Source organism: Helianthus annuus, chromosome 4 (assembly GCF_002127325.2).
Source record: "Helianthus annuus cultivar XRQ/B chromosome 4, HanXRQr2.0-SUNRISE, whole genome shotgun sequence".
Lineage (NCBI taxonomy): Eukaryota > Viridiplantae > Streptophyta > Magnoliopsida > Asterales > Asteraceae > Helianthus > Helianthus annuus.
This window is the reverse complement of record NC_035436.2, coordinates 194,364,478-194,375,794: the sequence shown is the minus strand read 5'-3', so window position 1 is coordinate 194,375,794 and position 11,317 is coordinate 194,364,478. Positions and strand designations below refer to the sequence as shown.

General features: G+C 37.9%; 1 long non-coding RNA gene across 1 annotated transcript; it reads right to left on the bottom strand.

Moving 5' to 3' along the window:
• Positions 1–9,081: 9,081 nt before the first annotated feature.
• On the bottom strand, positions 9,082–11,006 carry LOC118491191. The gene is made up of 3 exons (XR_004890746.1): positions 10,846–11,006; positions 9,632–9,757; positions 9,082–9,405 (listed from the first exon to the last, which is right to left on the bottom strand). It is a non-coding gene; the product is annotated as an uncharacterized LOC118491191 (long non-coding RNA).
• Between the last annotated feature and the right edge of the window lie 311 nt (positions 11,007–11,317).

The window sequence follows — 11,317 nt, the reverse complement described above, 5'->3', positions numbered from 1 at the left end:
TTAAAACACTTAAACTTAAAGCTAAATGATAAATTGAGGGATTAAACTAGCCAAAACTGAAAGTTTAGTACTAATTTAATAAACAAAACACAAAGTTCACCCATTGTGGGTGGGCATCGATCGAACAGAGAGAGAGGGCGACCAGGAGATTTTCCAAAACCCTAAAACTTCATTAATCTTGCAAATTAAAGGATTAATCCAAGTCAAAATCGAAAATTGAGCTTAGAATCATGATCCTCATCACAAGAGGATTGTAAGGTATGTAAAATCTGATGAAATCTCTCAACTTGAAATTCTCATGATTTTGGGAAATCTGAAAATTTGATGTTGCACGTGTGTTATTTGGTTAGATTAGAATTGATATGGTGTTTAGAAGTGAGACCTAGCCAATTTCATGTGAAATCATGACCAAATTCAGGAAACTCCATGAACACCTTGAAGGTGGGTTGTGGGTTTTACATGATGATGATGAACACTAGGGTTTAGAGTGATTATTCTAGTGTAATTCGATCTTAGAAGATAGTTTCAGAAAAATATGATGTTTAAATGATATATGATGGCTTTATTGAAGTTAAGTTAACTAATTAGCAAGCTATAAACATGAATACGAATGATGTAGAAATTCTGCCCTCATAGTGTTTGTTGAAATGCCTCAAAGAAGGCTTGAAAACTGAATTTGTTAAGTTTTAAACGCATAATTATGAAGTATGACGAACGTGCGTTACGTATGTAAAACATGGAGTTCTAAACATAAAGTGATTGAACTCTATAGGGAAGGAAGTCGGGGCATCTAGCGGACAAACCGGTGTGGACGCACGTTTGAAGGGTTTGCTTTAAAGGTATGTAACTTGATTCGTTACATTTAGTAGATTTTGATTATTGTAATACGCGTAGTGGAAATTTAGAATAAAGGTTATTATGAATGAAAGCGGTGATGTCGCTATATTGAATAATTGGTCAAAAGTTGTATAAAACTCATTGGTAGTCGTTATAAGGAAGGAATTCCGGAGACGAGCCAAATGGGTCGAATAAACAAGTAAGGCATGGTTGATGCTTCGGATTATAACGGATTGATCTTCGATATAGGTTAATATATAGCATGTTAGAAATACAAGAATTCAATATATAGGTTGTTAGAAAGGTGAAATCCGAGGGTGGGTTTGAGTACAAAGAACACAACAAACAAGTGATGGATTTCCAGCAACTACCGTAAGTTACGGTAGTACCGTAACTTACGGTAGGGATCAAAAGGTTACGGCAATTCTCTCCTGTTTTACGGTGACCAGAGACTTCCAGCATCTACCGTAACTTACGGTCATACCGTAAGTTACAGTGGAATTAGAAATCATAACATTATTTTTGTTTTTAGATTTTGACGTTGGATTTTATTTCTATGTGTTATATAACTATGTCAGATCTTATGTTTTAAAGATTTTGACAATAGGTAACAAGGTGGATCTTATGGATGGCGGTCAAGCGATGGATGAAGAACCGAACACGAATTTCGAAGCTTCCGCAATGTTTAATCATACTTAGATTTTGTTCATGGGTTGTAAACAATTTCTTAAACAAATTTTGAATGTTCCAACTTAGTCATTAGTTGACTAAGATTTATGCTACCTATGAAACTTATGTTAATTAAATATTTTCTTTTGGTATAAAATGTATTAATTTAGTGATTAATTCAAGTAGAAATTTAAGAGTGTTACATCTGAGGAAATCTTGATAGTACAGATACGCTTCTGCACACGGGGTCGTGCCCAGCGGACACGGAGGCGTGGTCAACTAATGCAGACAAACCGCAATTAATGAAGAAAGAGAAGAGGGATGGACACGGGGCCGTGCCTGAGCTTCTGTTCAGGCTATAAATAGGGGTGCTTGGCTCACTTACAAATCATCCCTTGGCACACCACCTCTCTCACACTTCACCCACACTCCACCACCACCACAACACCATCATCCACCACAATCATCCATCATAGAGTGTGTGAGTCGTCTCGGGATCCAAGATTGATCGTAAGAGTTCTTGACAATCAAAGGCCATGTTTGCCTAAGTCTCTTACATCACTTGGTGAAGACAAACATTTAGTGTAATACTTTTTATTTTTAATCTTTTCGCACTTTTTATTTGGTTATGTATTAATGACTTTAATAACTAGTTTCTTATGTTGAAGGTGAATCTTCCTTATTATTTGTCCGTGGTGCCTTGGCATTATTTTACTGTCTATATAAAATAAAAGATTTTCACCATTCATATCTCCACGGTCTATATGGAGATATGTTGCCTACCTGGTCGGGGGTTAAGGAAATGGTTTGGTAAGAGTCTTACCTTGTTCAGTGTATAGATCCTGCAAGGACCTGGGTCAAATTTAGTAGGACCTCCTTCAATACCCAATGGTATTGGATGGCGGGGGTCCAAACTCTTTGATCCCCTCATATGTAAACTACTATTAAAACTTTAACCCGGCTACTTAGGACTGTATCCCTGCTGACTCAGACTACTTAGCCGAGGGTAACGTCACCTTCAAAAGAGGGGCCTACCACATTATGCATTAATAACTTAATTAATTATCTTTCAATAATCCGACCCTTTAGGATTGTATCCTTGTTGACTCAAACTACTGGGTTGAGGGTAACGTCACCTTCAAAAGAGGGGCCTACTACAATAACTAAGATAATCTCTTAAAAAGTGCAAAAGTGCGGAAATAATCAAAGGTTACACTAAAGGTGAGTCGGATCCAAGTGATTCATCTTGTCTATCTGTTTTTATTTTTATTTTCAGCATTTTAGTTTTTATTTTCTAGTTTAAAACCTTTTTCCTAAATTTTTGATTTGATTAGACGTTGAGGATAAACCGGTATTAAAAGCTCTTGTGTCCTTGGACGACCTCGGTATCTTACCAAAACTATATACTACGCTCACGATGGGTGCACTTGCCCATATGTGTGTTTGGTGTTAGTAAATATCGTGTTTTATAAATTTAAAACTTGACTAAAGTGGTTAAAAATGACTAAAAATAATGTACACCGCACACGCATCAACAACACTAAGTCATAGACCATAAAACTCCCATAGATATATATATTTTTTACTTCAAACGTTTGTACAGACGACATGTCGTCTCTATAGGGTTAAATATATATTTTTACCTAAAAAACAAAAATAAATTAATAAACTTAATTATTGGGTTTTTAGTGACGACATGTCGTCTCTATATGCGAATAACATTTTTTGTATTTTTGATTATTTATTAACCAAAATTAAAAAACAAAACAAAATTATGTTCCCTTATAGAGACGATGTATACTTTCTTAGTTTATTTATTTTTTAAAATTTTTATGTTAAACATTTTAGAGACGATATGTCCTTTTTAAAGGTTAGTTTAGTTATTTTTTAAAATTTTTATTTCAAACATTTTATAGACGACATGTCGTCTCCACAGGGTTTAATATATATTTTTTACCTAAAAAACAAGAATAAATTAATAAACTTAATTGAGTTTTTAGGGACGACATGTCGTCTCTATTTGCGAATAACATTTTTTGTATTTTTAATTATTTATTAACCTAAACTAAAAAAACACAACAAAATTATGTTTCCCTATAGAGATGATATGTACTTTCTATAGGTTAGACATTTTTAAATTTGGAATGGTCGGAAATTTTGCCGCCTAAATTGAAATAATTTTTTGACTAGTCAAACTTTTTAGAGACGACATGACGTCTCTATAAGTTAAACTTTACTTTTTAGTTTTATTTTAATTTTCATACATATTGAGTATTAATAAAATTAAATTAAAAGAAAAATATTTAAAGTTATAGAGACAACATGTCGTCTCTATAAGTTAAAACGTTTTTTTAATGTTTCTATTTCAACAAACTAGAGAATAAAAAAAGCAAAAAAAAAATATATATATTTTCACCTTATAGAGAGGATATGTCGTCCCTATAAGTTAACCTATCTTAAAAGGCACGAAAACCCTATTAGAAACGACATGTCGTCTCTATAGGGTGATCTATAGAGAGGACCTTTGTTGTTCCTGTTAGACTGACAATTAAACTTAATTATGCTATTTATGTCTAAGTGTTATAACTCATATGTATTCGGTTTGTATGATAACGTATGATAACTTATATGGGGGTGATAAGCGGGTATGTTTTAAACTGCAATGGCAGTTATTCCCGCCAAACAAAAACCGCCAAATATCTATGTATATATGTATGATATCCGGCAACTTCTTCCGGTATCAAGACATTCTGTTTCCTAGAATTGTCCCCTCACACTCATTCTATTCGAATACCTTTTTTTCATTCCTACTGTTTCTGCATATTTCCTGTCTAAACATGAATACTGTGAGTCTGTGACAACCCGTGCTCCCAAGGTTAGCATTGTCCTCGTGACACTTGACTTGTATGTTTATACGTCGTTATCATGTCCACACTTTGCGTAAATCCGTAAACTTGTTTAATTATATGGAATTACTAGGATTAAATACTTATGAAATTATTGCATATCACATGATAAAGTCTATATTATGTTCATATATTTTAGCCACACACAAGTGCTCGGAGTTGCCTTATGCCCTTAAACCCAAATCAGGCCTGAGCCTGGGCCCAAAACAGGCCCGAATCTGAATTCCACATTATATACGTATGTATTGCATAACACATCGAACCCTAATCCTCTTAATCTTGGACGGCAACCCTCTCTACTGTGCGAAGCTCCTGATCAGCGCCAGTGTCTTCCTCTCAACCTCCTAATCTTGGTTAGTGTAACTATCTTGTGTTAATGGAATTGTTGTGAATTACATGTGAGTATGTTTATAGATGAGATCTGTATGAATTATTTAGGAACTATACATGCATGGCAATGAGTAGTAAGCATGTTGACTACAGGATATAGAATCAATGATTTACGTGCATAGGAGACAAACTTGTAATACATGATTTGTGTGCAAATTGATTTATGATGTTGTGCTAATTAACTCATGAATGATGATCAAGAATTTCGATGCTAGTCAATGATGTTAGGGCTGTATAATTAGCACACATGTGTTACTCGATGCGACTAAACGTTGAGTCTAGGATGCCGACTTCGGTTAGTGATTAGATAACGAATTCATAACGATGATAATCTTGGCTATTAAATACATGTTGATATGATGATTGAATATCTAGAAGATGCTGAAATATTGAAAGTATAATTGGTTGACCGAGTTAAGGGTTACACGAGACTGATCTTTTGCACATTAAGGTGGGCTGAACGCATACTTGTTTTGGGCCGGGGGAGGGTTTATCTGGGCAACATTTTAGACATGTGGGTATTATACACATGAGTGTGGGTAACTAATGAACCAATTACACATATAACTACTGGACATGCCTGCGAAAAGAATAATATATAGTTACAAGTGTATAGGGTAATTAATTATGTGTATGATTAGAGAATGTAAAACATGATAAGGCACAAGGTGTCAGAACATGAACTCACGTGAAACCCTAGGAGGTTATTGAAGTTCTAAGGCTAGTCGGTATGGGGTTCGGCCCCGGTGCGTCGCGGTCCGGCGCCGCTGGGCACACCGTGCCGCCCCCTGCGTCCTGAGCTCCGTCCCCGTCGCCAACGTCCATTCTTCGCCGTTCAGGACGATCCTCCAGGTGGGCCCCACCCCCGTCGCCGGAGCCAACACCATGCCGCCCACCCCCGTCGAGCTCCGTCCTCCGTCGCCGGTCCGTCTGCATACCGTGTAGTCTAATAAAATTGGAATTTGCAATCATTTGATCATGTGTCTGATGGGATCGAGGCTAGTGGGACGGTTACTTGGGGATTGGAAAGGAGTTGACCTGGTCAACCGCATGCATGTGTCACACACATAATTCTGGTTGCACATGGCACACACATAGTTCTGATTTCACATGGCACGCACATAATTTTGATTGCACATGGGTGGTTTTATGGGCTGCATAAGGGACATTGGGCCGCACAGTTTGCTGGATCCATCAAGCATTTGGGCCGCACACACTTCACTATAGGGTCTGTTACATTTGGTTTGCACATCATAAACTAGTTGCACGTCTATACCGGGCCACTTTACTTAGGGCCACAACCACCGACTCGGACCGCACACATTCTAAGTGGTCACATATTATGTTGGACTATACCACATTCATGGGCCACATAACTAACACTTAGTCACATAATGCATTGGGCCACGGATAGGACACAGGTCGCACCAAGGGAACCGGGTCACGCTTGTTGATTGGGCCGGAACTAGCTGGGCCATGCACAATTAAAAGAATCTTGATGGATTGTTATGGGGTGTGGGCACGGGTATGGTAGAGTGGGCTGAAGCCTCGATGGGCTGTATAACTCTAACTGGTAAACTAGCATTAATATTGAGTTACAAATTGGATATGGGCCGAATGTCATAAATTAAGTTTGTAAACTAGTACAACTCTAATTACTGGACTATTGCACGCTAAATGACTCCTTGATGATATTGAGTTGATGAACTAACTGTTATGACTTAAGTTGCATATGTGTGCTACATGTATGTTGATTGTATTTTATGTGATCAAGGAAGATATGAATTGACTATATGTAAAATAAGTGGATTATGTGCACCTAAGGCTGATTGTTGTTGTTAACCACTTTAGGACGTGTTTGACTAAATGGTAAACGAGTACTTAATCTTACCGAGCAAACCAAAGGTGAGTTCATCTCTCTTGAGCATGCGTCCCGGTGGTTGGGACAGTCAGTGGGTATCCTGGGGAGGGATAAGTCTTTTGGGTAAAAACGGGAATGTTGGATAATATACTCATCCTATCACCTTTAAAGTCCCTCCGTGTTGTTTGGTTACCTGGGAGGTAACATGGTATTAGTTAGTAGCGCTACTTAGGTTTGGCAACCTCACCCCGTACCTGGGAGGACGGGTGTTGAACTAATGACCTAGTCATGACCAATGCTTTGATAGGAGCATTGGAGAAAGGGCAAAATAATCAGAAGCCGTCTTGTATTCGGGGTATTATCAACATTACTTTCAGAATTAAATTCATTGGATTAACTAAACCCTTGGTAACCAACGTTTTTGTAAAACTATGAACTCACCAGCGTTGTCTGATACACTTGTTGCATGCTCGCAGGTCGCTAGATATCTTGGATGTGGGAACTTGCTGTCTGGAGTAGCTGGAGTGGTCATGGGTCGACTGGAAGGGTTTATGTGATTGATTTCTTGATACTATACTTTGGTTTTAAAACAGTTTAACTTGGTTTAATATTTGCTTCCGCTGAATATATTGGTTTCCATTTAAAACTTGTTAATGATTGAGAAAGTTATTTAGAAACTTGTATGGGTTCAATGTGATTAGTGGCTCATTGTTGGTACGTCACACGCCTATCAGGGACACTCCCTAGGTGGTATGTTGGGGGTGTGACAAATACCGATTCAAGCAAATCCCATACTTCCGCTGCAACTGTGCTTGAATCCCAACATAGTGGTATCAGAGCCACGGTGGGAAAGAGTGCAGAAATCAAACCAACTTCGACCACGTTGCCCTGTCAACAATGTATCGATGAGAAGAATGAGAAAGAAAGAAGAATTCCCCGTGTAAGGCTTTGTTACTATTGCCATCAACCAGGCCATCAAATATACTCGTGCAAAGCCAAAGAGAATGATGAAGCCACTCAACTAATTAATCAAGCAATCAATGCTGGTATTCAAAGACAAGATGATGAAGCGGACTGCTAGAATGAAATGATTGTCACCGGAACAGAGGGTGGCCAATGGGGAGATATCTGGTATGTAAATCCGACATTTAATCATCACTTTGCCGGAAACTTAAACGTTTTTAAACGTATTAAACATATGGTTGGGGTTGAAACAAGATCGGGAGAGAATAACTTTCTCTTTATTCGGGGGATTGGGGCAGTGGAAATAAGATCCGGTAACGATATGTTACAGATGCAGAGCGTGTTCTATTCACTGGAATTGGACCGAAATGTATTAAGCCTTGATCAGTTAACACTGCAAGGTTATACGGTAAGAAAATCCGGTGATACATATAAGATCTTTCCAATGTTCTCTGCCCCGGTTGTTAATTCAGTGAATGATGTTAATGGTTTAACTAAGGAAGAAGAACTTGGTTTAAAGAAAAACAAAAAGTGATAGAGTTAAGTGCGGTGAATGAAGAACACAAAGAGAATTATTTAAATTCTTACTTTGAAACTCTGAATGTATCCACTGATGAACCGGATTGGAGCCTAATGATTATTCGGGCCTTGGAGTTTCATGATTTCGCCGACTGCAAGTCCTTGTTAGATATGATAGATGACAGAGAGTTTGTATTTAAATACAAACATGAATTGAAGGGAAAGTTTGAAGAGATGGTGACATGGTTTTTAAATGTCAAACTGGGAATCTCTTCAAGGCCTATCCCACCATTCCCATCAGATAACAGGAGGGTGGATTTACTGGGTTTATATGTGGTGGTAGAACGTGAACCTGATGGTGGCTACCGGAGTGTCACAAATGACAATCTATGGCCGGTGGTTGTGAAAGACATGGGGTACGAGTATCATGACGGCGAGTTCATGAGAATTATTTATGCTATGTACCTAGATGTGTTGGTTTATTACTATAAATTCAAGGGAGTGCAGGAGAAGGTGATCAACAAAGAGATGATAAAAGAAGGTGAAAGTTCATCGGCCAGTGGCCATGAGAGAAGGATAAGTGCAGATGCTGTTCAAGATGAAGCTGCTATGGAACATTATGCCCTGTATGCAGGGAATGATTGGGAAGGAGCCTGGAAGATGCATAAGAAACGTCGGAGGTTCGACTTCAATAAGCAAGGAAGGCAGTTGATGAAGCAAATAGGAGTGTCTTGATGTATGTTGCAAAGCATAATCAAGTTTAAGGGGGTTGTGTTAGACTAATAATTAAACTTAATTATGCTATTTATGTCTAAGTATTATAATTAACTTATATGGGGGTGATAAGCGGGTATGTTTTAAACTGCAATGGCAGTTATTCCTGCCAAACAAAAACCGTCAAATATCTATGTATATATGTATGATATCCGGCAACTTCTTCCGGTATCAAGACATTCTGTTTCTTAGAATTGTCCCCTTTCACTCATTCTATTCGAATACCTTTTTTCTGATTCCTAATGTTTCTACATATTTCCTGTCTAAACTTGAATACTGATTCAAGCAAATCCCATACTTCCGCTGCAACTGTGCTTGAATCCCAACAGTTCCTATAGGTGTCGCCCCTATAGGGGTTTTTTCTTGTAGTGACCCCAAATGATAAGGAGATGAAACCCAAATTTTTTTCAACTCATCATCGCATTTTCTTAATCTCGTAAATTCTTCTTTTTGTTTAGGACTGACATTCAGGTATCCTTCGATTTCCTGCAAACAGAAAATATATTGTTTTCATAACCGACACCAAACCCAGTTTTCTACTGTGGGGATAATGATGGTGACAACAAAATTTGGAACCAAAACAATATTTTTATGGATGCTATAATGGGTTTTTAGTGACGTAGTCGGGTGGGTATCGTGCATTGTTGGAATCCATTTACTTGAAATATATAGTGCAGATGTTAGAAAAAAGCAGAATCAAAACTTGACATACAAGAAATATTTCATACGGCTCTTGTTTCGCAAAACTAGCGGAACCATGACCAAACCACCTCGCCCATGCCCCCTTCCTCTAAATGCCATCTGAACAAACCCTATCACTAATTGCAATTTCAGTCACCTGTCGTATGAAAATTACAAAAACTCATGAACATTCATACACTAAATAATTAATAACCAAAGTATGAATTGAAGTCAACAAGTTTCACTAATGCATCACTTCGAATAAAAACTATTTAAAACCTACCTAGAAAACTAAGAAAAAAAACCACTGAAATTGAAACAATCAAGAAATGAGTGACTTAACAGCATTAATATTGAAACTCTTGCAGTTTAACATGGTACCCAGATTCAGTCTTTGTAAGGCGAATCGATAATGTAACACCTGATGTGTCACATTTATAGAATTAAAGACAAATAATTGTTGATAATAACTTTAAACCTAAATAACTATTTAAAAAGTTGCAACCTTTTACGACCTTCAAATTCCGAGCAGTGGCAGATCCAGGAATTTTCAAGTAGGAATAAAAGGGTGCCCTCAAAATGGGTAGGTAAAAACAGCAAAAAAAACATCAAACTCACTACAAGAAACAGGCACCTTTAGCGACGACACATGTCGTCGCGAAAAGTCCTTTTTGTCGCCACTATTGCGTTTTAGCGGCGACTTGTCGTCGCTATAGATCGGCCGCTATTGGTCACTTGTCGTCGCTAAAGGTGTGTCGTCGCTATTGTGAATGACTTTTAGTGGCGACAATATTTGCGACTTTTAGGGGCGACATATGTCGCCATTAAAAGTAAAAAAAAGGAAAAAAAATTAATTTACTGCTATTTACATTGTTACCCACATACAATTACATGCACATTTTTTAAGTTTTTCCAAAACATACATGGACCAAAACGTTCATAAGAATTGTAATTTGTAAGTATCCGAAATGTACATCAAAACAAAGAACAAAAAAACTGTACATCAAAGCTTGTGGAATCCGTTCAAAAACAACTTAAAGAATCCTTTCAAAACTTGCAGATAAAATTACTTAAACTCTAAATCCCAAATGTACATCAAAACAAAGAACAAAAAAGGTACAGAATCTAATATCACCCCATATTTTTGCCATATACTTAATCCATAAAACCAACGAAACCCTAATGTGTTCAATTACCACAGAAATAGGAAAACCAAAACAATAAAACAGAAGAAAAGGAAGGTACCTGGTGCAGCGGACGAGGTGCGGCGCGCGAGCAGCTGAGGAGGTAAGTTGACTCCGAAGGCTGCAGGTCGTGGCGGTGAGCGAGCCTCTGTGGCCGGGTTAAAATCAATCTGGCAGCGCCGTGGGGTTTGGGGGAGGGCTCATGGATCGATTTGGGGGGAATGAGTGAATGGTTTGCCTGCCATAGGTTTTGTACACCTAAAGCTAAAATAAAACCTGGACCGTCAGATGTACACAAGATCAACGATCAGGGATTGGTTTTAAAACCTGGACGCGGATTGGGCTTTTAGCGACGACTTCTTTGTTGTCGCCAAGGGGTCGTCGCTAAAGGCCAACTTTCATGTAGTGACTGTTTTGCAAGATCATTAAAACGGGTTGGTAAAAACAACAGCTAACAAGTAGGTTCTAACAATTACGACATCCTACTTGTAATTCAAGTATATATGATTCTAACCAACAATTAGTTTACACTT